Genomic DNA, 25,078 nt, shown 5'->3' on the forward strand with positions numbered 1-25,078 from the left:
CATCCCCAGAGACCCTCCTTTCAATGGATTGGGCTCTTCCCAATTGGAACTGGAGTGGTCCCATGTTGGTGAGATTTTCCTGCAACCTTCTGTCCTGCTCATTGTGTCGGAGACCTAGCTCTGTCACAGCCTGTAGTTTTCCCTTGGGTGACCGGATCCCAGCTGCCTTATCCCAGCCGGGGGTCCTCCAGGCTATCGGCAGTGGAGTGAGCTTTCCAGCTTCCTTCCCCGGTTCTCTTTGGGCATCTCACCACAGCTCCTGTACCAGGAATCCTTCACTGCAAGGCCAGGCTGGCTTCCTGCCAAATTCTGCAGGACTGTTTCACATTTGTACCGGCTCGTGTGCATATTGCTTTGGTCGCTTCTGTATTATGGGATACCTGGGTATGTTCATAGGGTCATAGAGTTCTACAGCATGGAGACAGGCTCTTTGGCCCAAACTGGTCCATTCACACTAACCCAGTTTCCCTGCACTTGACCCATATCATTCCAATACGTTCCTCTCCATGTATTTGTCCAAGTGCATTTTAAATGTTATTGAATGGATCCTCCTCGACCACTTGCACTGGTAGTTCATTCTGTATGTGTACCACCCTCTGGTAAAAGCATTGTCCCTCAGGTTCCCTTTTAATCTTCCCCTTTCTCCTTAAACTGATGCCCTTTCATCCTTGATTCCCCAAGCCTTGGATAAAGACTGAGTGTATTCACCCTATCCATGCCTTCCATGACCTTATACACCTCTATAAGGACACCCCCTCAGTCTCCTACACACGAAAGAAAATGTCCTTGCTTGTCCAACCTCTCTCTATATCTGTCTAGTTGAGTTCTGGCAACATCCTTGTAAGCTTCTTCTGCACTCTTTCCAGTTTAATAACATCCTTCCGATAGCAAGGTGGGTAAAACTGAACACAATACTCCGTGTGCGGCCTCACTAACATCCTGCACAACTACAACAGAACTTCCCAACTTCGATATTCCATGCCCTGACTGGTGAAGGGCCCAGTGTGCCAAAAGACTTCTTCATTGCCCTGTCTCCCTGAGTTCAGAGAGACGTGCTCCTGTCATCCAAGGTCGCTCTGTTCCACTACACTCCTTCAGGGCCTACCATTCCCCATGAAACCCCTGTCTTGATGTGGCTTTCCAAAATGCAAGATCTCGCACTTGTTTATATTAAACTCCATTTGCCATTTCTCAGCCCAATTCCCCAGCTGATCAAGGTCTTGTTGCAATTGCTGAGAACCTTCCTCACTTATTTTAGTGTAATCTGAAAACTTTCTAATCATGCCTTAAACATCCTCATCCAAATCATTGATATAGATAACAAACAGCAATGGGCCTAGCACTGACCAGCTGCGCGGCACAATGGCTCAGTGGTTAGCACTGCTACCTCGAGACATCTCTCTCTCTCTCTCTCACTCTCTCTTTCCCTTGCTCTCACCCCCTCACTCGTATTCTCTCTTTCTCACTCTCTCTCTCCCTTCCCCTCACTCACTCTTCACCCAAACCCTCTCTCTCACCCGTCTCTCTCTCTCCCTTGCGTCTCCCTCTCCCTCATCCTTCTGTCTCTGGCTTGCCCGCTATCTCTCCCTATCACGCTCTGTCCCCTCTCTATCTTTCTCTCTCTCTCTCTCTTTCCCTTCTCGTGCGCTCTTTCACTCTCTCAGACTCTCTCTCTCATTTCCATCCCCTCCTCCCGCTCAGTTGCACCTCTCTCTCTCTTGCCCCCTCTCTCTCTCTCACTCACTCGCCCCCTCTCTCGCCCCACTCTCTTGCTCGACCCTCTCTCTACCCAACTCTATCACCCCTCTCTCTCACCCCTTCACACTCTCAACCTCTCTTGCTCACATCCCCTCTCACTATCAACCCATCTCTCTCACCCTCTCTCCCCCACCTCTCTCTCTCTCTTCCCCTTTCTCTCTGCCCCTCTTGTGCTCTCTACTCCTCTCTCACTCCACCTCTCTCACCCCCCCACTCTCCCCCTCTCTCTCGCCCACCAATCTTCCGCCACCACTCTCCCCCTCCCCCCCTCCCCCTCCCCTTCTCTCCCCCTCTCTCTGCCCCCTCTCTCACCCCTTTCTCTCATGCTTCTCTCTCATCCCTTTCTCTCACCCCTCTCTTTCTCCCCTCGTTCACACTCCCACTCACTCTCAACCCATTTCTCTCTCACCCTCTCTCCCTCCCGGCCTCTCTCTCTCTCTTCCCCCTCTCTCTGCCCCCTTGTGCTCTATTCCCCCTCTCTCACTCCACCTCTCTCACTCCCCCTTTCTCCCCTCTCTCCCCCTCACACTTCTCCCCCTCTCTCCCCTCCCTCACCCTCTTCCCCTCCCCTCTGTCTCACCCCTCTGTCTCACCCCTCTCTCTCTCACACCACTCTCTCACCCCTCACACTCCCCCATCTCTCTCGCCCACCTCACTCCCCTTCTCCCCTCTCTCTCACCTCTCTCTCATTCCTCTCTCTTACACCTCTCTCCCCCTCTCTCTCCCCCTCTCTCCCCCCACTGTCTCTGCCCCTCGCTCTCCCATCTCCCCCCTCTCTCTCCCCTCTCTCTCCCCCTCTCTCTCCCTCTCTCTTCCTCTCTCTCCCCCACCACTGCCCTCTCTCCCTCCTCTCTTTCCCCTTTCTCCACCCATCTCACCCCATTTCTCTCACACTCTCTCTCACCTCCCACTCTCTCTCACCCTTCTCTCACACCCTCTCTCCTCCCGTCTCTCCCCTCTATCTAAGCCCCCCGCTCTCCCTCCTTTGTCTCCCCGTCTCTCCCGCTCTCTCTCTCCCTCTTTCTCCTCCTCTCTCTACCCCACCTCTCCCCTCTCCCTCCTCTCTTTCCTCTCTCTCCTCCCTCTCTCCACCCATCTCACCCCATTTCTCTCACACCATCTCTCCCACCCCCCTCTCATTCACCCTTCTCTCACACTCCTCTCTCCTCCCGTTTTTCCCCCGTCTCACACCCCTCTCTCACTCCCCTCTCTCTCACCACTCTCTCACCGCTCTCTCACCCCTCTCTGTCACCCCTCTCTCTGCCACCCTCTCCCTCTACTCCTCTCTCTACCCCTTCTCTACCCCCTCTCTCCCCATCCCCTTCCCCATATGTCTCCCGCTGTTTAATCCCTCTCAACCCCCTCTCTCTCTCCCCCCTCTCTCCCCTTCTCTCAACCCCTCCTCCCCCTCTCCCCCCTCTCTCACCCCTCTATCATTCCTCACTCTCACCCCTCCCTCCCCTTTCTCTCCACCTCTCTCTCCCCCCTCTCTCCCCACTCTCTCTCGCCACATCGCTCCCCCTCCCTCACCCCTCCCTCTCTCTCCCCCTCTCTCTGACCCCCGCTCTCCCCTTCTGTCTCCCCCCTCTCCCGCTCTCTCTCTCCCTCTCTCCTCCTCTCTCTCCCTACCTCTCCCCTCTCTCTCCCCCCTCTCTCTCCCCTCTCTCTCCACCCATCTCACCCCATTTCTCTCACACTCCTCTCTCCCTCTTGTCTCTCCCCCCTCTCACTCCCCTCTCTCTCACCGGTCTTTCACCCCACTCTCTCATCCCTTTCTCTCATCCCTCTCTCTCACCCCTCTCTCTCCCCTTCTCTCGCGCCTCTCTCCCCCATCCCATCCACTCTCTCTCTCTTCCGCTCTCTCTCACCCCTCTCAACCCCCTCTCTCACCCCTCTCTCTTCCCCCCCTCTCTTTCCCGCCTCTCTCTTACCCCCTTTCTCTCACCCAACTCTCAGAAACTCTCCCTGACACGCCGCTCTCTCTCACCCCCTCTCTTCCTCACTCCCTCCGTCTCTTGCTCACACTCTCTCACTCACGTTCTCTCTCGCTCACAATCTCTCTCACTCTCTCTCTCACCCACTCTCTCTCTCGACCACACTCTCTTTCTCACCCCTCTCTCTCTGTCTCACGCCCCTCTCTCTCAGCCCTCTCTCTCTCTCACCCCTCTCTCTCTGTGTCACGCCCCTCTCTCTCACCCCTCTCCCTCTCACCCCTCTCTCTCACCCTCTCTCTCTCTCTCGCTTTCACCCCTCTCTCTTACATCTCTCTCTCTTACCCCTCTTCTCACCCATCTCTCTCTCTCAGCCCTCTCTCACCCCTCTCTCTTACCTCACTCTCTCTCACCACTCTCTCTCACCCTCTCTCTCACCCCTCTCTCTCACCCCGTGTCTGCCTCACCTCCTCTCTATCCCAACCCCTCTCTCTCTCACTGCCTCTCTCTCAACACACTCTCTCACTCAACCCCTCTCTCTCTCTCCCCCCTCTCTCTCCCCCTCTATCTCTGCCCATTCTCTCAAACCCTCTCTCTCTAACCCCCTCACTCACCCCGTCACTCTCTCGCCCCCCTCTCTCTCATCCCCTCTCTCTCGCCCCTCTCTCTCACCTCTCTCCCACTCAACCTCTCTCTCTCTCACACCCCTCTCTTTCACCCCTCTCTCTCACCCCTCTCTCTCACCCCTCTCCCTCTCAAACTCTCTCTCTTTCACCCCCCCCCACGCACTGCGTCTCTCTCATCTCCCTCTCTCTCTTCCCCCCTCTCTCTCACCCCATGCTCTCGCTCACCCCTCTCTCTCTCACCCCTCTCTCACCCTCTATCGCTTTCACCCCGTCTCTCACACACTCCCTCTCTCTCGCCCCGTCTCTGTCGCCCCTTTCTCTCTCGCCTCCTCTCTCTCTCGCCTCTCTCTCTTCCCCGTCACACTCTCCACCCTCTCTCTCTCCCCTCTCTCTCCCCCCTCTCTCGCCCTCTATCTCTCCCCCTGTCTCTCACCCCCTGACTCTCTCACCACGTCACTCTCTCTCCCCTCTCTCCCTCACTACTCTCTCTCTCACCCCCACTCTCTCACCCTATCCTCTCGCTCACCCCTCTCTTTCACCCCTCTCCCTCACCCTCTCTCTCTTTCACCCCGTCTCTCACACACTCTCCTCTCTCTCGCCCCCTGTCTCTATCGCCGTCTCTCTCTCGCTCACCCATCTCTCACCCCCTCTCTCTCACCCCTGTCTCTCACCCTCTCTCTCTCTCTCACCCCAACCTCTCGCTCACCCCCTCTCTCACCCCCTCCCTCACCCTCTCTCTCTTTCACACCGTCTCTCACACAGTCCCTCTCACCTCCGTCGCTCTCGCCGTCTCTCTCTCTCTCTCGCCCCCCTCTCTCGCGCCTTTCTCTCTCCCCCTCACTCTCTCCCTCCTCTCTCTCTCCCTCTATCTCTCTCCCTGTCTCTCAGCCCCTCTATCTCACACCCCCTCACTATCTCACCCCGTCACTGTCTCTCCCACTCTCTCTCTCACCGCCTCGCTCCCAACACCCTCTCTCACTCATCCCCCTCTCTCTCACCCCTCTCTCTGTCTCACCACTCTCTCTCACCCTCTCTCTCATCCCCTCTCTCTCACCCCGTCTCTCTCACCCCCTGTCTGTCTCAGCACCTCTCTCTCCACCCCTCTCTATCTCTCACCCCCTCTTTCTCACCCCCGTCTGTCTCACCTCCTCTCTCTTTCATACACCTCTCTCTCTCACTGTCTCTCTCGCAACACCCTCTCTCACTCAGCTCCTCTCTCTCACACCTCTCTCTCTCACCCGTTCTCTCTATCTCACTTCACTATCTCACTCACCCCTCTCTCTCTCTCAACCCTCTCTCTCATCCCTCTATCTGTCCCTCTCACCCTCTCTCTCTTTCACCCCGTCTCTCTCTCTCACCCCTCACTCTCTTTCACCCCTCTCTTTCTCACACCTCTCTCTCCCCTCTCTCTACCTCACCCGACTCTCTCTCTCTCACTCCCTCTCAGTCTCTCATCCCTCTCTCTCTCTCACTGCTCTCTCTCTCACCCCCCTCTCACCCCCTCACTCTCTTAAGCCTCTCTCACACCCTCTCTCTCATCCCTCTCTCTCTCACCCACTCTCTTTCTCGCTCTCACCCTTCTCTCCCTCACCCCCCTCACTCTCTCACCCCTCTCTATCTCACCCCTCTCTATCTCTCATCCCCCTCTCCCACCCCCGTCTCTCTCACCTCCTCTCTCCCATGCCCCTCTCTCTCACTGCCTCTCTCGCAATACCCTCTCTCACTCATTCCCTCTCTCTCTCACACCTCTCTCTCTCTCTCTCACCCGTTCACTCTATCTCACTTCACTATCTCACTCACCCCTCTCTCTCTCAACCCTCTCTCTCATCCCTCAATCTCTCCCTCTTACCCTCTCTCTCTCACCCCGCGCTCTCTCACCCCTCTCTCTCTTTCACCCCTCTCTTTCTCACCCCTCTCTCTCTCCCCCTCTCTGTCTCTCATCCCCCTCTCTCTCTCACCCACTCTCTCTCTCACCCCCTCTCACACCCTCCCTCTCGCATCCCTCTCTCTCTCTCATCCACTCTCTCTCTCGCTCTCACCCTTCTCTCCCTCACCCCTCTCTCTCACACTCTCTCCCTTTCAACCCACCTCTCACACACTCCCTCTCTCTCAACCCCTCGCTCTCTCATCCCTCTCTCTCTCTCCCACCCTTCTCTCTCTCAGCCACCTCTCTCTCTCACCCTCTCTCACTCACCCTCTCTCTCTTTCACTCCCCTCTCTCACACACTCCCTCTCTCTCACCCCTCTCTCATGCCATGCTCTCTCTCCCCTCTCACTCACCGCTCTCCCTCACTCTCTCTCTTTCTCCCCGTCTCTCACACACTCCCTCCCTCTCGCCCCCTGTTTCTCGCACCACCTCTTTCTGTCCCCCTCACACTCTCGCGCCTCTCTCTCGACCCTCTCTTTCTCTCCCTCTCTCTGTGTCCCTCCTCTCTCTACCCCCTCTATCTCTCCCTTGTCTCTCAGCCCCTCTCTCTCTTTCACCGCCCTCGCTCACACACTGCCTCTCTCTCGCCCTCTCTCTCGCACCCCGTCTCTCTCTCTCTCCCGTCTCTCTCAGCCCTCTCTCTCTCAGCTCTCTCTCCCCCTCTGCTCTCTAACCCTCTCTCTCATCCCTCTCTTACCCCCCTCTCTCTTACACTCCTCCCTCTCTCTCTCACCCCTCTCTAAGCCTTCTCCTATTCTCATCCCTCTCTCTCTTACACCGCTCTCTCTCCCCCCTCTCTCCCCCCCATCTCTCCCTGTTTCTCACCCCCGTCACTCTCTCACCCCATTACTCTCTCCCCCTCTCTCTCACCTCCCCTCTCTCAACACCGTCTCTCACTCATCTCCCCTCTCTCTCACACCCCTCTCTCTCCCCGCCAGTCTCACCCTCTCTCTCACCCTCTCTCTCACCCCCTCTCTCACCCCCTCTCTCTTACCTCCAGTCTGTCTCCCCTCCTCTCTCTCACCCCCTCTCTCTCACCCCTGTCTCACCTCGTCTCGCTCTCTCACCCCCTCTCTCTCAACACCATCTCGCATACACATTCTCTCTCTCTCACCCCCTCTCTCCCTCACCTCTCTTCTCACCCGTTCTCTCTATCTCAACTCACTATCTCACTCATCCCTCTCTCTCACTCTCTCTCAAACCCCACTATCTCTCACCCCTCTATCTCACACCCCCTCTCTCGTTCTCTCAACCTCTCTCTCTCACCACCTCACCCTCTCTCCCACGCTTACCCACGGTCTCTCTCACCCACACTCTATCTCACACTCTCACCCGCTCTCTCTCAACCGCTCACACCCCCATCTCTCTCTCATCCCCTTATCTTTCTCACCCTCTCTCTCTCACTCATGCCCCTCTCTCTCACCCCTCTACCTCACCCTCTCTGTCTTTCACCCGTCTCTCACACACTCCCTCAATCTCCTCCCCATCTCCCTCGCCGCCTCTCTCTCAACACCCTCTCTCACTCACCCCTCTCTCTCTCAACCCTCTCTCTCTCTCGCTCTCACCCTTCTCTGTCTGACTCCTCTCATCCCTCTCTCTCACCCTCTCTTTCTTTCACCCATCTCTCACACACTCCCTCAATCTCACCCCCTGTCTCTCTCGCCACCTCTCTCTCAACACCCTCTCTCGCTCTTCCCCTCTCTCTCTCTCACCCCTCTCTCTGTCTCACCCCCCTCTCTCACACTCTCTCTCACCCTCCACTCACACCACCTGTCTGTCTCACCTCCTCTCTCTCCCACCCTTTCTCTCTCTCGCTCTCACCCTTCTATCTTTGACTCCTCTCTCTCGCCTCCTCTCTCACCCCTCTCTCTCTCTCTCAACCCATGCTCTCGCTCACCCCTAGAATTCACCCTTTTCTCTTACCCTCTCTGTCTTTCACCCGTCTCTCACACACGCCCTCAATCTCGCCCCCCTATCTCTCTTGCCGTCTCTCTCTCAACGCCCTCTCTCACTCAACCCTCTCTCTCTCAACCCTCTCTCTTACCCCTCTCTCTCACCCTCTCTCTCTCTCGCTCTCACCCTTCTCTCTGACTCCTCTCTCTCATCCCTCTCTTACCCCTCTCTCTCTTACACTCCTCCCTCTCTCTCACCCCTCTCTCAGCCCTCACATACTCTCACCCCTCTCTCTTACACCACTCAGTCTCTCTTCCCCTCTCTCTTTACCCTGCTCTCTCATCCCACTCTCTCTCCCCTGTCTCTTAAACCTCTCTCTATCTGTCTCACCCATTTCTCATCCTCCACTCTCTCTCAAACCCCTCTCTCTCACCCCTTTCTCAAAACCTCTTTCTCTCACTCTCTCTCACACCTCTCTCTCAACCCTCATCGTCTCAAACCCCTCTCTCTCACCCACCTCTCTCACCCCTCTCTATCTCACCCCTCTCTCTCTCACCCCTCTCTCTCTCAACCCTCTCTCTCGCACCCCTCTCTCTCGCACCCCATGCTCTCACTCACCCCTCTCTGTCTTTCAACTCATCTCTCACACACTCCCTCAATCTCACCCCCGTCTCTCTCGCCACCTCTCTCTCAACACCCTCTCTCACTCATCCCCTCTCTCTCTCACCCCTCTCTCTGTCTAACCACTCTCACTCACCCTCTCACTCATGCCCCACTCACACCACCTGTCTGTCTCACCTCCTCTCTCTCCCACCCTTTCTCTCTGTCAACCCCTCTCTCTCCCACCCGCATCCTTCTCTCTCACCCCTCTCTCTCCCCTCTCTCTCTCACACCCATCTCTCTCTCACACCTCTCTCTCACCTCTCATTCACGCCCCTCTCTCACACACTCCCTCACTCTCGACCCGTCTCTCTCTCACCCTTTTCTCTCACCCCTCTCTCTCTCGCCCCTTTCTCTCTCACTCCATGCTCTAGCTGACCCCTCTCTCTCACCCCTCTCTCTCACCCTCTCTTTCTTTCACCCCGTCTCTCACACACTCCCTCAATCCCGCCCCCTGTCTCTCTCGCCACATTTCTCTCTCTCCCCCGTCTCTCACCCCCTGACTCTCTCACCCCGTCCCTCTCTCTCCCTCTCTCTCTCTCTCATCGCCTCTCTCTCAACACGCTCTCTCACTCATCACACCTCTCTCATCCCTCTCTCTCTCACCCCATGTCTGTCTCACCTCCTCTCACTCACTCCCCTCTCTCTCATCCTTTCTCTCTCTCACACACCCGCTCTCTCTCACCCCTCTCTCTCTCGTTCACCCCTCTCTCAGCCCTCTCTCTCCCTCACCCGACTCTCTCTCTCGCTCCCTCTCTGTCTCTCACTCCTCTCTCTCTCTCTCTCACCCTCTCACAGTCTCACCCCTCTCTCTCACCCTCTCTGTCTCAGCCCTTCTCTCTGTCTCTCTCTCTCACGCCCCTCTCTCTCACTCCTATCTCCCTCTCACCCCTCTCTCTCAGCCTCTCTCTCTTACACCTCTCTCTCTCAACCCTCTCTCTCACCTCTCTCTCACACACACACATTCTCTCTCTCGCTCTCACCTTTCTCTCTCTCACTCCTCTCTCTCTCACCCTCTCTCTTTCACTGCCCTCTCTAACACACTGCCTCTCTCTCGACCCCTCTGTCTCACCCCGTCTCTCTCTCTCACGCCTCTCTCTCTCTCTCACTTATCTCTCTCACTCCGCTCTCTATCATCCCTCTTTTACCCCCTCTCTCTTACACTCCTCCCTCTCTCTCATCCCTCTCTCAGCCCGCTCATACTCTCACCCCTCTCTCTTACATTACTCTCTCTCTCCTTCTTTCTCCCTCTCTCTCCCTTCCCCTCTCTCTCATCCCGCACTCTCACCCCTCTCTCTTACACCCCTCTCTCTTACACCCCTCTCTATCTCTCTCACCACTCTATCTCACCCACACTCTATATCTCACCCTCTCTCTCTCTCACCCTCTCTCTCTCACCCCTCTCTCTCCCTCTCTCACCCCCCTCTCTCTCACTCCTTCTCTCTCTCACCCTCTCTCTCTCACATCTCTCTCACCCCCCTCAGCCTTCTCTGTCTCACCCCTGTCTCTCTCACACGCCCCTCTCTCACCCCTCTTCCTTACACCCCTCTCTCTCTCCCTCTCTCTCTACCCCTCTCTTTCATAACACTCCCTCACCCCTCTCTCTCTCACCCTCTCTCTCTCTCATCCCCTCTCTCTCAGCCCCTCTCTCTCACCCCCTTCTCTTCCTCACACCTTCTCGCTCTTAACATTCTCTCTCTCACCCCTCTCGCGCTCTCTCACCCTCATTCTCTCTCTCACCTCCCTCTCTCACACGTTCTCTCTCCCTTGCCCCCTACACTCTCCCACTCCATCTCGCCCACTCTCTTTCACGCCCACTCTCTACTTCTGCCCCCCTCTCACTCTCTCTCTCGCCCACTCTCTCTCAACCACTCTCTCTCTCACCCACCCTCTCTCTCGCTCCCTCTCTCTCACACACCCTCTCCCTCTCTCACCCCTCTCGCGCTCACTCTCACTCCCTCTTTCTCAGTCCCTCTCTCTCTCACACCCTCTCTCTCTCACACCCTCTCACTCTCACACCCTCTCACTCTCACTCCCTCTCTCTCACGCCCTGTCTCTCTCTCACACCCCTTCCCTCTCACACCCTCACTATCTCACCCTTTCTCTCTGACCCCTCTCACACCCATGTCTCTCTCCCCTCTCTCTCTCACCCCTCTCGCGCTCTCTCACCTCTCTCTCTTGCCCACTCTCTCTCTCTCGCCCACTCTCTCTCTCTCACCCACTCTCTCTCATCCACTCTCCCTCTCGCCCACTCTCTCTCTCGCCCACTCTCTCTCGCCCACTCTCTCTCTCTCACCCACTCTCTCTCATCCACTCTCCCTCTCGCCCACTCTCTCTCTTGCCCACTCTCTCTCTCGCCCACTCTCTCTCTCTCACCCACTCTCTCTCATCCACTTTCTCTCACACCCACTCTCTCTCACACCCACTCTCTCTCTCACACCCACTCTCTCTCTCACTCACTCTCTCTTTTCACACACTCTCTCACCCACTCTCTCTCTCGCCCACTCTCTCTCTTGCCCACCCTCTCTCTCGCCCACTCTCTCGCCCACTCTCTCTCTCTCGCCCACTCTCTCTCTCACACCCACTCTCTCTCTCTCGCTCACTCTCTCTCTCACACACTCTCTCACCCACTCTCCCTCTCGCCCACTCTCTCTCTCGCCCACTCTCTCTCTTGCCCACTCTCTCTCGCCGACTCTCTCTCTCGCCCACTTTCTCTCTCTCGCTAACTCTCTCTCTAACCCACTCTCTCTCTTGCCCACTCTCTCTCTCGCCCACTCTCTCTCTCACTCACTCTCTCTCTTGCCCACGCTATCTCTTGCCCACTCTCTCTCGTGCACTATCTCTCTCGCCCACTCTTTCTCTCGACCACTTTCTCTCTCTCGCTCACTCTCTCTCTAACCCACTCTCTCTCTCGCCCACTCTCTCACACCCACTCTCTCCCTCTCGCCCACTCTCTCTCTCTCTCACACACTCTCTCTCGCCCACTCTCTCTCTCTCGCCCACTCTCTCTCTCTCTCTCACCCACTCTCTCTCACGCCCACTCTCTCTCTCACCCACTCTCTCTCACGCCCACTCTCTCTCTCACCCACTCTCTCTCACGCCCACTCTCTCTCTCGCCCACTCTCTCTCTCACTCACTCTCTCTCTTGCCCACGCTCTCTCTTGCCCACTCTCTCTCGTGCACTATCTCTCTCGCCCACTCTTTCTCTCGCCCACTTTCTCTCTCTCGCTCACTCTCTCTCTAACCCACTCTCTCTCTCGCCCACTCTCTCACACCCACTCTCTCCCTCTCGCCCACTCTCTCTCTCTCACACACTCTTTCTCGCCCACTCTCTCTCGCCCACACTCTCTCTCACACACTCTCTCTTTCCCACTCTCTCTCTCACACTCTCTCTCTCTCTCGCCCACTCTCTCTCTCACACACTCTCTCTTGCCCACTCTCTCTCTCCCACCCACTCTCCCTCGTGCACTATCTCTCTCGCCCACTCTTTCTCTCGCCCACTTTCTCTCTCTCGCTCAGTCTCTCTCTCTCTCTCTAACCCACTCTCTCTCTCGCCCACTCTCTCACACCCACTCTCTCTCTCTCGCCCACTCTCTCTCTCTCACACACTCTCTCTCGCCCACTCTCTCCCTTGCCCACTCTCTCTCTCTCTCACCCACTCTCTCTCACGCCCACTCTCTCTCTCACCCACTCTCTCTCACGCCCACTCTCTCTCTCACCCACTCTCTCTCACGCCCACTCTCTCTCTCACCCACTCTCTCTCACGCCCACTCTCTCTCTCACCCACTCTCTCTCTTGCCCACTTTCTCTCCCGCCCACCCTCCCTTGCCCACTCTTTCTCTCGCTGACTCTCTCTCTAACCCACTCTCCCTCTCCACCACCCTCTCTCTTGCCCACTCTCTCTCTCACCCACTCTCTCTCTCACCCACTCTCTCTCTCGCCCACTCTCTCTCTCACACACTCTCTCTTGCCCACTCTCTCTCTCGCCCACTCTCTCACGCCCACTCTCTCTCTCTCTCACCCACTGTCTCTCTCTCGCCCACTCTCTCTCTCACACACTCTCTCTTGCCCACTCTCTCTCTCACACACTCTCTCTCTCACGCCCACTCTCCCTCGCCCACTATCTCTCTCACCCACTCTCTCTCTCACCGACTCTCTCTCTTGCCCACTCTCTCTCCCGCCTACTCTCCCTCGCCCAGGATCTCTCTCACCCACTCTCTGTCTCGCCCACACTCTCTTGCCCACTCTCTCTCTCACCCACTCTCTCTCTCACCCACTCTCTCTCTTGTCCAATCTCTCTCTCACGCCCACTCTCCCTCGCTCACTCTCTCTCTCACACACTCTCTCTTGCCCACTCTCTCTCTCACACACTCTCTCTCTCACGCCCACTCTCCCTCGCCCACTCTCTCTCTCACCCACTCTCTCGCCCACTCTCTCTCTCACCGACTCTCTCTCTTGCCCACTCTCTCTCCCGCCTACTCTCCCTCGCCCAGGATCTCTATCACCCACTCTCTCTCTTGCCCACTCACTCTCCCGCCTACTCTCTCTCTCGCCCACTCTCTGTCTCTCCAACACTCTCTCATAACCACTCTCTCTCCCACTCTCTCACTCTCGCCCACTCTCTCTTGCCAATGCTCTCTCTTGCCCATTCTCTCTCTCGCCCACTCTCTCACTCTCGCCCACTCTCTCTCGCCCATTCTCTCTCTCGCCCACTATGTCCCTCTTGCCCCTCTTACTCTCACCCACACTCTCTCTCTCGCCCACTCACTCTCTCTCTCGCCCACTCTCTCTCTCGCCCACTCTCTCACTCTCTCCCACTCTCTCTCGCCCACTCTCTCTCACGCACTCTCTCACTCTCTCCCATTCTCTCTCTCGCCCACTCTCTCACGCCCACTCTCTCACTCTCGCCCACTCTCTCTCTCGCCCACTCTCTCTCTCGCCCACTATGTCCCTCTTCCCCCCTCTCACTCTCACCCACACTCTCTCTATCGCCCACTCACTCTCTTGCCCACTCTCTCTCCCGCCGACTCTCCCTCGCCCACTATCTCTCTCACCCACTCTCTGTCTTGCCCGCTTTCTCTCTCTCGCTCACTCTCTCACCCACTCTCTCTCTCGCCCACTCTCTCTCTCTCACCCACTCTCTCTCACCCACTCTCTCTCTCGCCCGCTTTCTCTCTCTCGCCCACTCTCTCTCTCGCCCACTCTCTCTCTCACCCACTCTCTCTCTCATCCACTCTCTCTCGCCCACTATCTCTCTCTCGCCCACTCTCTCTCTCACCCACTCTCTCTCTCATCCACTTTCTCTCGCCCACTATCTCTCTCACCCACTCTCTGTCTCTCCAACACTCTCTCATGACCACTCTCTCTCCCACTCTCTCTCTCTCTCTCTCGCCCACTCTCTCTCGCCCACTCTCTCTCTCGCCCACTATGTCCCTCTTCCCCCCTCTCACTCTCACCCACACTCTCTCTATCGCCCACTCTTTCTCTCTCTCGCCCACTCTCTCTCACCTAATCTTTCGTCCAGTCTCTCTCTCACCCACTCCCTCTTGCCCACTCTCTCTCGGCCACACTATCTTTCACCCACTCTCTCACTCTCTCTCTCTCACTCTTTCGCTCACCCACTCTATATCTCGCCCACTCTCTCACTCTCTCCCACTCTCTCTCTCGCCCACTCTCTCACTCTCGCCCAGTCACACTCTCGCCCACTCTCTCTTTGGTCCGGTCTCTCTCTCACCCACACTGTGTCTCGCCCACTCTCTCTCTCGCCCGCTTTCTCTCTCACCCACACTCTCTCTCGCCCACTCTCTTACTCTTTCCTACTCTCTCTCTCGCCCACTCTCTCCCACGCCCACTCTCTCATTCTCTACCTCTCTCTCTCTCGCCCACTCTCTCATTCTCTTCCACTCTCGGTCTCGCCCACTCTCTGTCTCGCCCACTCACACTCTCGTCCAGTCTCACGCTCACCCACTCTCTCTCTCGCCCACTCTCTTACTCTCTCCTACTCACTCTCTCGCCCACTCTCTCCCACGCCCACTCTCTCATTCTCTACCACTCTCTCTCTCGCCCACTCTCTCATTCTCTTCCACTCTCGGTCTCGCCCACTCTCTGTCTCGCCCACTCACTCTCTCTCGCCCAGTCTCACTCTCGCCCACTCTCTCTCACCCACTCTTTCTTTGGCCCAGTTTCACGCTCACCCACTCTCTGTCTCACCCACTCTCTCTCTCACCCACTCTCTCTCTCACCCACACTCTCTCTCGCCCACTCTCTCACTCTAGCCCTCTCACTCTCTCACCCACTCTCTTTCTCGCTCACACTCTCTCCTGCCCACTCTCTCTCTCGCCCAATCTCTCATTCTCGCCCACTCTCTCTTGCCAACTCTCTGTCTCGCCCACTATGTCCCTCTTCCCCCTCTCACTCTCACCCACACTCTCTCTCTCGCCCACTCACTCTCACTCTCACCCACACTCTCTCTCTCGCCCACTCTCTCATTCTCGCCCACTCTCTCTCGCCAACTCTCTGTCTCGCCCACTATGTCCCTCTTCCCCCTCTCACTCTCACCCACACTCTCTCTCTCGCCCACTCACTCTCACTCTCACCCACACTCTCTCTCTCGCCCACTCTCTCACTCTCGCCCACTCTCTCTCGCCCATTCTCTCTCTCGCCCACTATGTCCCTCTTCCCCCTCTCACTCTCACCCACACTCTCTCTCTCGCCCACTCACTCTCACTCTCACCCACACTCTCTCTCTCGCCCACTCTCTCTCGCCCATTCTCTCTCTCGCCCACTATGTCCCTCTTCCCCCTCTCACTCTCACCCACACTCTCTCTATCGCCCACTCACTCTATCTCTCGCCCACTCTCTTTCGCCCACTCTTTCTCTCTCTCGCCCACACTCTCTCTCACTCACTCCCTCTTGCCCACTCTCTCTCTCGCCCACTATCTCCCTCTGCCCCCTCTCTCTCGCCAACTCTCTCTCTCGCCCATTCTGTCTCACCCACTCTCTGTCGCACACTCTCTCACCCACTCTCTCTCTAGCCCTCTCACTCTCTCACCCACTCTCTCACTCTCGCCCTTTCTCTCTCTCTCACCCACTCTCTCTCTCACCCACACTCTCTCTCGCCCAATCTCTCACTCTAGCCCTCTCACTCTCTCACCCACTCTCTCACTCTCGCCCTTTCTCTCTCTCACACCCACTCCCTCTCTCGCCCACTCTCTCTCTCACCTACTCTTTCTCTATTGCCCACACTTTCTTTCGACCACTCTCTCTCGCCCTCTCTCTCTCCCACTCTCTCTCTCGCCCACACTCTCTCTCGCCCACTCTCTCTCCCCCACTCTCTCACTCTCTCCCACTCTCTCTCGCCCACTCTCTCTCGCCCACACTCTCACTCTCTCCCCCACTTTCTCTCGCCCACTCTCTCACTCTCGCTCAGTCTCACTCTCACCCACTCTCTGTCTCGCCCACACTCTCTCTCACCCACACTCTCTTTCGCCCACTCCCTTTGCCCACTCTCTCTCTCGCCTACTATCTCCCTCTGCCCCCTCTCTCTCACCCACTCTCTCTCACCCACTCTCCCTCTGCCCCCTCACTCACTCTCTCCCACACTCTCTCTTGCCCGCTTTGTCTCACCCCCACTCTCTCATTTCCACTCTCTCTCTCGCCCACTCTCTCTCTTGCCCACTCTTTATCTCACCACTCTCTCTCACCGACTCTCGCCCGCTCTGTCTCTATCGCCCACTCTGTCTCTCTCCCACTCTCTCTCTCACCAACTCCTAACACGCCCAGTTTCTCTCTCACCCACTCTCTCTCTCTTCCACTCTCTCTCTCACCCACTCTCTCTCTTGCCCACTCTCTCTCTCGCCCAGACTCTCTCTCTCGCCCACTCACACTCTCTCTCGACAATCTCTCTCTCGCCCACTCTCTTTCGCCCACTCTTTCTCTCTCTCGCACATCTCTCTCACCCAATCTCTCTTTTGCGCAGTCTCTCTCTCACCCACACTCTCTCTCGCCCACTCCCTTTGCCCACTCTCTCACTCTTGCCCACTATCTCCCTCTGCCCCCTCTCTCTCACCCACTCTCTCTCGCCCATTCTCCCTCTGCCCCCTCACTCACTGTCGCCCACACTCTCTCTCGCCCACTCTGTCTCACCCCCACTCTCTCACTTCCACTCTTTCTCTCCCCCACTGTCTCTCGCCCACTCTCTGACGCACACTCTCTCGCCCACTCTCTCTCTCGCCTTCACTCTCTCTGACCCACTGTCTGTCGCCCACTCTTTCTCTCGCCTACTCTTTCTCTATCGCCCACACTCTCTCTCGCCCACACTCTCTCACCCTCTCTCTCTCTTGCCCACTCTCTCTCTCGCCCACTCTTTCTCTCACCACTCTCTCTCACCGACTCTCGCCCACTCTGTCTCTATCGCCCACTCTTTCTCTCCCACTCTCTCTCTCACCAACTCCTAACTCGCCCAGTTTCTCTCTCACCCACTCTCACTCTCTTCCACTATCTCTCTCTCCCCCACCCTCACTCTCGCCCACTCTCTCTCTTGCCCACCCTCTCTCTCCCCCACACTCTCACTCACCCTCACTCTCTCTCTCACCCATTCACTCTTTCGCCCAGTCTTTCTCTCGTCTATTCTCTCTCTCCCTCTCTCTCGCCCACTCTCTTTCTCGTGCACTATCTCTCTCTGCCCCCTCTCTCACTCTCACGTGCACACTCTCTCGCCCACACCTGCTCTCGCCCACTCTCTCTCTCGCCCACTATCTCCCTTGCCCACACTCTCTCACCCCAATCTCTCTCTCGCCCACTCCCTCACTCTCACCCACTCTCTCTCACCCCACTCTCTCACTCCCACTCTTTCTCTCACCCACTCTCTCACTCCCACTTTCTCACTCACACGCTTTCTCTCGCCCACTCCCTCTCTTATCCCCTCTCTCTCTCTCGCCCACTCTCTGTCACCCACACTCTCTCTCTTGCCCACTCTCTCCCTCTGCCCCTCTCTCATTCTCTTCCACTCTCGCTCGCCCACTCTCTCACTCTCGCCCACTGTCTCTCTCTCACCACTCTCTCTCACAGCCATTCTCTCTCTTGCCCCCTCTCTCACTCTCTCCCACTCTCTCTCTCGCCCACTCTCTCTCTCACCCACTGTCTCTCGCCCAGTCTCCCTCTCGTCCTCTTTCTCTCCAACTGTCTCTCTCTCTCACCCACTCTCTCTCTCGCCCACTCTCTCTCTCGCCCACTCTCTCTCTCGCTCAGTCTCTCCCTCGCCCGCTCTCTCTCCCCCACTCTCTCTATTGCCCACTCTCTCTCTTGCCCACTCTCTCTCGCCCACTCTCTCACTCTCGCCCACTCAGTCTGTCTTGCCCAATCTCTCTCTTCCACACACTCTAACCCGCCCATTCTCTCTCCGTCACACACTCACTCTCTCTCTCTCTCTCTCTCTCTCCCACTCATCTCTCGCCCACTCAAGCTCTCACCCACTCTCTCTCTCTCGCCCACTCTCTCTCTCGGCCACTCTCTCACTCTCGCCCACTCTCTCTCTCACCCACTCTCTCTCTCTCGCCCACTCTCTCTCTCCCGCCCACTCTCACTCGCCCATTCTCTCTCCCTCGCCCACTCTCTCTCTCTCGCCCACTCTCTCTCTCCCGCCCACTCTCACTCGCCCATTCTCTCTCCCTCGCCCACTCTCTCTCTCTTTCGCCCACTCTCTCTCACCCCCACTCTCTCTCGCTGACACCCTCTGTCGCCCACTCTCTCTCTCTCAACCATTCTCCCTCTCTCGCCCACTCTCTCTCTCGCCCACTGTCTCTCTCGCCCACTCGCTTACTCTCTCCCACTCTCTCTCTCTCGCCCACTCTCTCTCTCCCGCCCACTCTCACTCGCCCATTCTCTCTCCCTCGCCCACTCTCTCTCTCTTTCTCCCACTCTCTCTCACCCCCACTCTCTCTCGCTGACACCCTCTGTCGCCCACTCCCTTACTCTCTCCCACTCTCTCTCTCGCCCTCTGTCTCTCTCTCTCACACGCTCTCTCGCCCACTCTCTCTCTCTCGCCCACTCTCTCTCTCCCGCCCACTCTCACTCGCCCATTCTCTCTCCCTCGCCCACTCTCTCTCTCTTTCTCCCACTCTCTCTCACCCCCACTCTCTCTCGCTGACATCCTCTGTCGCCCACTCCCTTAGTCTCTCCCACTCTCTCTCTCGCCCTCTGTCTCTCTCTCTCACACGCTCTCTCGCCCACTCTCTCTCTCTCGCCCACTCTCACTCTCGCGCCCACTCTCTCTCTCACCCACTCTCTCGCTCTCATCCACTCTCCCTCTCACCCACTCTCACTCTCTCCCACTCTCACCCTCGCCCGCTCTCTCACTCTCACCCACACTCTCCCGCTGCCCCCTCACTCACTCTCGCCCACTCTCTCCAACTCTCTCCTGCACCACCCTCACTCTCTCCAGCCCTTCGCTCTCACTTGCACTCTCTTTCACTTACTCCCCTCTCTCTCACTTATCCCCGTCTGTCGCTCTCTCTCGCTCTTGCTCTATCTCTCTCTTGCTCTTCCTGTGTCATTCTCTCCCTCTTTTGCTCATCTGCTCTCACGCCATCTCCCCCTCTCTTGCTCCCCCTTACTCCCCCTCATTGTCCCCTCTCCCTCACACTGTCTCATCTCCCCTCTCGTCCCCTCTCTCTCCCCCTCTCTCTCCCCCTCTCTCTCCCCCTCTCGTCCCCTCTCTCTCCCCCTCTCTCTCCCTCTCTCTCTTCCCCTCTCTCTTCCACTTCCTCGTCTCCCTCTCGCATCCCCTTTCTCTCCCCCTCACGTTCCCTCTCTCTCCCCCATCGCCCCCTCTCCCTCCTCCCCTCTCTCTCCCTCTCTCACCCCTGCTCTCTCCCCCTCTCTCTCCCTCTCTCGCCCCCATCATTCCCTCTCTCTCTCCCTGTATCGTCCCCTTTCTCTACCTCTCTCTCCATTTCTCTGCCTCCCTTGTCCCCTCTCTCTCCCACCATTGTCCCCTCTCTGTCCCTCCCTCATCCCCTCTCTCTCCCCCTCACGTCCCCTCTCTCTCCCTCCTTCGTCCCCTCTCTCTCCCCTCTTGTCCCCTCTCTCTCCCTCCCTCGTCCCCTCTCTCTCCCCATATCGTCCCCCTTTCCCTCTCCCTCCCTCTCTCTCCCCCCATTGTCCTCTCTCTCTGTCTCTCTCGCTCTCTCCGTCATCCCCCCTCTCTCCCTCTCTCATCCCCTGTCTCTCCCACTCTCCCTCACTCTCTCTCCCCGCATCGTCCCCTCTCTCTCCCCGTATCGTCCCCTTTCTTTCCCTCTCTCTCCTTCTCTCGTCACCCTATCTCTCCCCCACTCTCGTCCCCTCTCTCCCCCCCAAACGTCCCCTCTCTCTTCCTCTCTCATACCCGCTCTCGCCCCCCTCTCTCCCTCACTCGCCCCCCATCGTCCCCTCTCTCACCCTCATTCGTCCCCTCTCTCTCCCTCTCTTATCCCCACTCTCTCACCCTCTTGTCCCTATCTCTCCCACGTTGTCCCCTCTTTCTCCCTCTCTTCCTTCTCTCTCCGTCTCTCTCCATCTCTCTCCTCCATCGTCCCCTCTCTCCCTCTCTCGTCCCCTGTCTCAACCCCATTGTCCCCTCTCTCCCCCTCTCTCTTCCTCTCCCCCATCCTCCCCTCCCTCTCCCCTCTCGTTCCCCTCTCTCCCCATCGTCCCCCCTCTCTCCCATCTCTCTGCCCTCACTCTCTCCTTTCTCTCCCTCTCTCATCCCCTCTCTTTCCACCTCTCGTCCCCTCTCTCTCCCCCTTTCTCGTCCCCTCTCTCTCTCCCGCTCTCGTCCCCTCTCTCCCCCTCTCGTCCACTCTCTCTCCCCCATCGTTCCCTCTCTCTCATGCTCTCGTCCCCTCTCCCCATCATTCGTCCCCCCTCTCTCCCACATCATCCCCCTCTCTCCCCCATCGTCACCTCTCTCTCCCCCTCTCGTCCCTCTCTCCCTCCTCTCATCCCCTCGCTCTCCCCTCTCTCTCCTTCTCTAAACCCTCTCTCTTCCCCGCTCTCTCCCCCTCTCTCTCCCCATTCTCCCCTCTCTCTCTCCCTCTCTTTCCCCCTCTCGTCCTCTCTGTCCCCCGCCATTGCCCCCCCCTCTCTCACCCTCTCTCCCCTCTCTCCCTCCCCTCTCTGTCCCATTCACGTGTCCTCTCTACCTCTCTCGTCACCCCTCTCTACCCCTTCGTCCTCTCTCTCTCTCTCTCCCTCTCGTCCCCCTCTCTCCCCCATCGTCCCCTCTGTCTCCCCTCATTCTCTCCCCCATCATGCCCTCTCTCTCCCCAATTATCCCCTCTCTCTCCCTCTCTCTCCTCTATCTCCCTCACTCTCCCCTCTCTCCCCCCCCATCGTCCTCTCTCTCCCCCATCATCCCCTCTCTCTCCACTCTCTCTCCCCCCTCTCTCTCTCCACATCATCCAGTCTCTCTCCCTCTCTCTCTCCCCTCTGCCTCCCCTCTCTCTCCTCCATCGACCCCTCTCTCTCCGTCTCTCTATCGCCCATCGTCCCCTCTCTCCCCTCTCTCTCCCCACATCGTCCCCTCTCTCTCACCCTCTCGTCCCCTCTCTCCACTTCTCTCGGGCCTTCTCTCCCCCATCATGCCCTCTCTCTCCCCCATTGTGCCCTCTCTCTCCCTCTGTCTCCCCCCATTGTCCCCTCTCTTCCCGTCCTTCGTACCCTCTCTCTTCACATCGTGCCCTCTCTTTCCCCCAGTCGTCCCCTCTCTCTCCCTCTCTCTCCCCCCATTGGCTCCTCTCTCTCACTCTCTCTCCCCTCTCTCCCTCTCTCTCCCCTCACTCTCCACACTCTCTCCCCTCTCTCCCCACATCGCCCCTCTCTCTCCCCCTCTCTCCCCCCTATCCTTCTCTCGTCCACTCTCTCTCCCCCTCTCGTCCACTAGCTCCCCCTCTCATCACCTGCTCCCCCCTCTCTTCCCTCTCTCTCTCTCTCATCACCTCTCTCCCTCTCTCAATCCTCTCTCTCCACCCTGGTCCTCTCTCTCTCTCTCCCCCTCTTGTCGCACTTCTGTTACACTCTCCCTCCTCCATCTCTCTGCCTCTCACTCCTCCAATCTTCCCCCATCGTCCCCTCTCTCTCCTTCTCTCGTCCCCTCTCTCTCTCCCCCCGTCCCCTCGCTTCGCCCTCTCATCACCTCTCTCCCCCGATCTCTTCCCCTCTCTCTCTCGACCACTCTCTCTCCGATCACGTCAACTCTCTCTCCCCTCTCGTCCCTTCTCACCGCCCTCATCCAATCTCTCTCCCCTCTCTCGTCCCCTCTCCCTCCCCCCTCTCTGCCTCTCCCGTCCCCTCTGTCTCCCTCTCCCTCCCCGTCACCCCCATCGTCCCTGCTCTCTCCACCTTTCGTCCACTCTCTCTGCCCCATCATCCCCTCTCTCTCCCCCATCCTCCCATCTCTCTCCCTCTCACAACCCCCCTCTCTCAACCTCTCGTCCCCTCTCTCTCCCCTCAGCGACCCTTCTCTCTCATCCCCATCCCCACCCTCCCATCTCATCCCCTCTCTCTCCCCCATCCTCCCATCTCTCTCCCTCTCACAACCCCCCTCTCTCAACCTCTCGTCCCCTCTCTCTCCCCTCAGCGACCCTTCTCTCTCATCCCCATCCCCACCCTCCCATCTCATCCCCTCTCTCTCCCTCTCTCCTCCCCTTTCTCTCCCTCCCCTCTCTTTCTCTCTCTCGTCCCTTTTCTCTCCACCCTCATCCTCTCTCTCTCCTCCTCTTGTCCCACCTCTCTTGCCCTCTCTCTCCCCTCTCTCCCCACTCACTGCCCCCCTCCGCCCATCGTCCACTCTCTCTCCCCCTCTCGTCCCCTCACTACCCCCTCTCATCACCTCTCTCCCCTCTCTCTTCCTCTGTCTCCATCTCTCTCTCCTCCCTATCACCTCTGTCATCCCCTCTCTCTCCCCCTTTCTCCCTCTCTCGTCCCCTCTCTCTCTCTACCGCCATCATCCCTCTCTGCCCCCTCTCTCCCCCTCTCTCTCTCCTCTCTCTACCCCCATCATCCACTCTCACTCCCTCTCTCATCACCTCTCTCCCCCTGTCATGCCCTCTCTTTCCCTATCGTCCCCTCTCTCATCCCCTATTGTCCATTCTCTCACACCCCCATTCCCCCTCTCTGCCCCCTTGTCTCTTCTCTCTCCCTATCTCCTCCCCTCCCTCTCCCTCCCCTCTCTCCCCCTCTCTACTCCCCTCTCTCTCCCCACCCTCCCCCCATCGACCCCTCTCTCTCCACACTCGTCCTCTCTCTCTCCCCTCTTGTCCCACATCTATTACCCTCTCTCTCACCCCTCTCTACCCCTCTCACCCCCTCTCTTCCCCATCATCCCCTCTCTCTCCTTCTCTCGTCCCCTCTCTTTCCCCCTCTCGTCTGCTATCTCCTCCTCTCATCACCTGCTCCCCCCTCTCTTCCCCCCCCCCCTCTCTCGTCCCCTCTCTCTCTCGTCCCCTCTCTCTCCTCCTCATGTCACCTCTCTCCCCTCTCTCATCCTCTCTCTCCCCCTCTCATCCCCTCTCTCTCCCCACTCTCGTCCCCGCTCTCTCCTTCTCTCTCAACGTCACCCCCATCGTCCCCGGGCTCTTCCCCTCTCATCCCCTCTCTCTCCCCCATCATCCCTTGTCTCTATCCCATCCTCCCCTCTCTCTCCCACTCTCGTCCCCTCTCTCTCTCCCCCTATCGTCCCTTCTCTCTCACACCCGTTCACTCTCTCCCCTCTCGTCACCTCTCTCTCACATCTCTCCTCCCTCACATTTCTCTCCCCCTCTTGACCCTCTCTCTCCACCCTCGTCCTCGCACTCTCCCCCTCTTGTCCCACCTCTCGTACCCTCTCTGTCCCTCCACTCTCCCCCTCTCACTTCCCCACTATCCCCCCATCGTCCCCTCTCTCCCCTCCTCTCTTCCCCTCGCTCCCCCCTCTCATCACCTCTCTCCCCAACAACTTCCCCCCCTCTCTATCTCTCGTCTCCTCTCTCTCCCCCTCTCATCCCCTCTCTCCCCTCTCTCGTCCCCTCTTCCTACCCCTCTCTCCCTCTTTCTTCCCCTCTCTCTCCCCATCACCCCCATCCTCCCCTCTCTTTCCCCCTCTCGTCCCCTCTCTCTTCCACATCATCCCCTCTCTCTCCCCTTCTCCTCCCCTCTCTCTCCCCCTCTCGTCCCCTCCCTCTCCCCCTCTTGTCCCACTTCTGTTACCCTCTCCCTCCCCCTCTCTCCACCTCTCACTCCTCCACTCTCCCCCCATCATCCCCTCTCTCTCCTTCTCTCGTCCCCTCTCTCTCCCCCCTCTCGTCCCCATGCTCCCCCCTCTCATCACCTCTCTCCCCCTCTCTCTTCCCCTCTCTCTCTCGTCCACTCTCTCTCCCCCTCACGTCACCTCTTTCTCCCCTCTCTCGTCCCCTCTCCCTCTCCCTCTCTCTCTCCCTCTCTCGTCCACTCAGTCTCACTGTCTCTCCCCGTCACCCCCATCGTCCCCGCTCTCTCCACCTCTCGTCCCATCTCTCCCCCCCATCATCCCTTCTCTCTCACCCCCTTCCCCCCTCCCCTCTCGTCCCCTCTCTCTCCCTCTCCCCTCCCCTCTGTCTCCCTCCCCTCTGTTTCCCTCTCTCATCCCTTCTCCCTCCACCCTCATCCTCTCGCTCTCCCCCTCGTGTCCCACCTCTCTTGGCCTCTCTCTCGCCCCTCTCTCCCCCCTCACTGCCCCCTCTCCCCCCATCGTCCCCTCTCTCTCCCCCTCTCGTCCCCTCACTACCCCCTCTCATCACTTCTTTCCCCTCTCTCTTCCCCTCTCTCTGTCTCTCTCTCGGCATTATCACCAATCTCGTCCCCTCTCCCTCCCCCTTTCTCCCTCCCTTGTCCCCTCTCTCTACCACCATCATCCCCTCTCAGTCCCCTCTCTCCCCTCTCTCTCCCCTCTCTCTACCCCCATCGTCCACTCTCTCTCCCTCTCTCATCACCTCTCTCCCCCCTCATGCCTTCTGTCTCCCCCATCGTCCCCTCTCAAACCCCCTATCGTCCCTTCTCTCTCACCAACATCCCCACTCTGTCCTTGTTGTCCCCTCTCTCCCTCTCTCCCCCTCCCTCCCCTCTCTCTCCCTCTCTCCTCCCCTCTCTCTCCCTCCCCTCTCTCCCCCTCTCTCCTCCGCCCTCTCTCCCTCCCCCTTCTCTCCATCTCTCATCCCATCTCTCTCCACACTCGTCCTCTCTCTCTCCCCCTCTTGTCCCACCTCTCTTACCCTCTCTCTTCCCCCTCT

The sequence above is a fragment of the Chiloscyllium punctatum genome, chromosome 47 (assembly GCF_047496795.1).
Source record: "Chiloscyllium punctatum isolate Juve2018m chromosome 47, sChiPun1.3, whole genome shotgun sequence".
NCBI classification, from domain to species: Eukaryota; Metazoa; Chordata; class Chondrichthyes; order Orectolobiformes; family Hemiscylliidae; genus Chiloscyllium; species Chiloscyllium punctatum.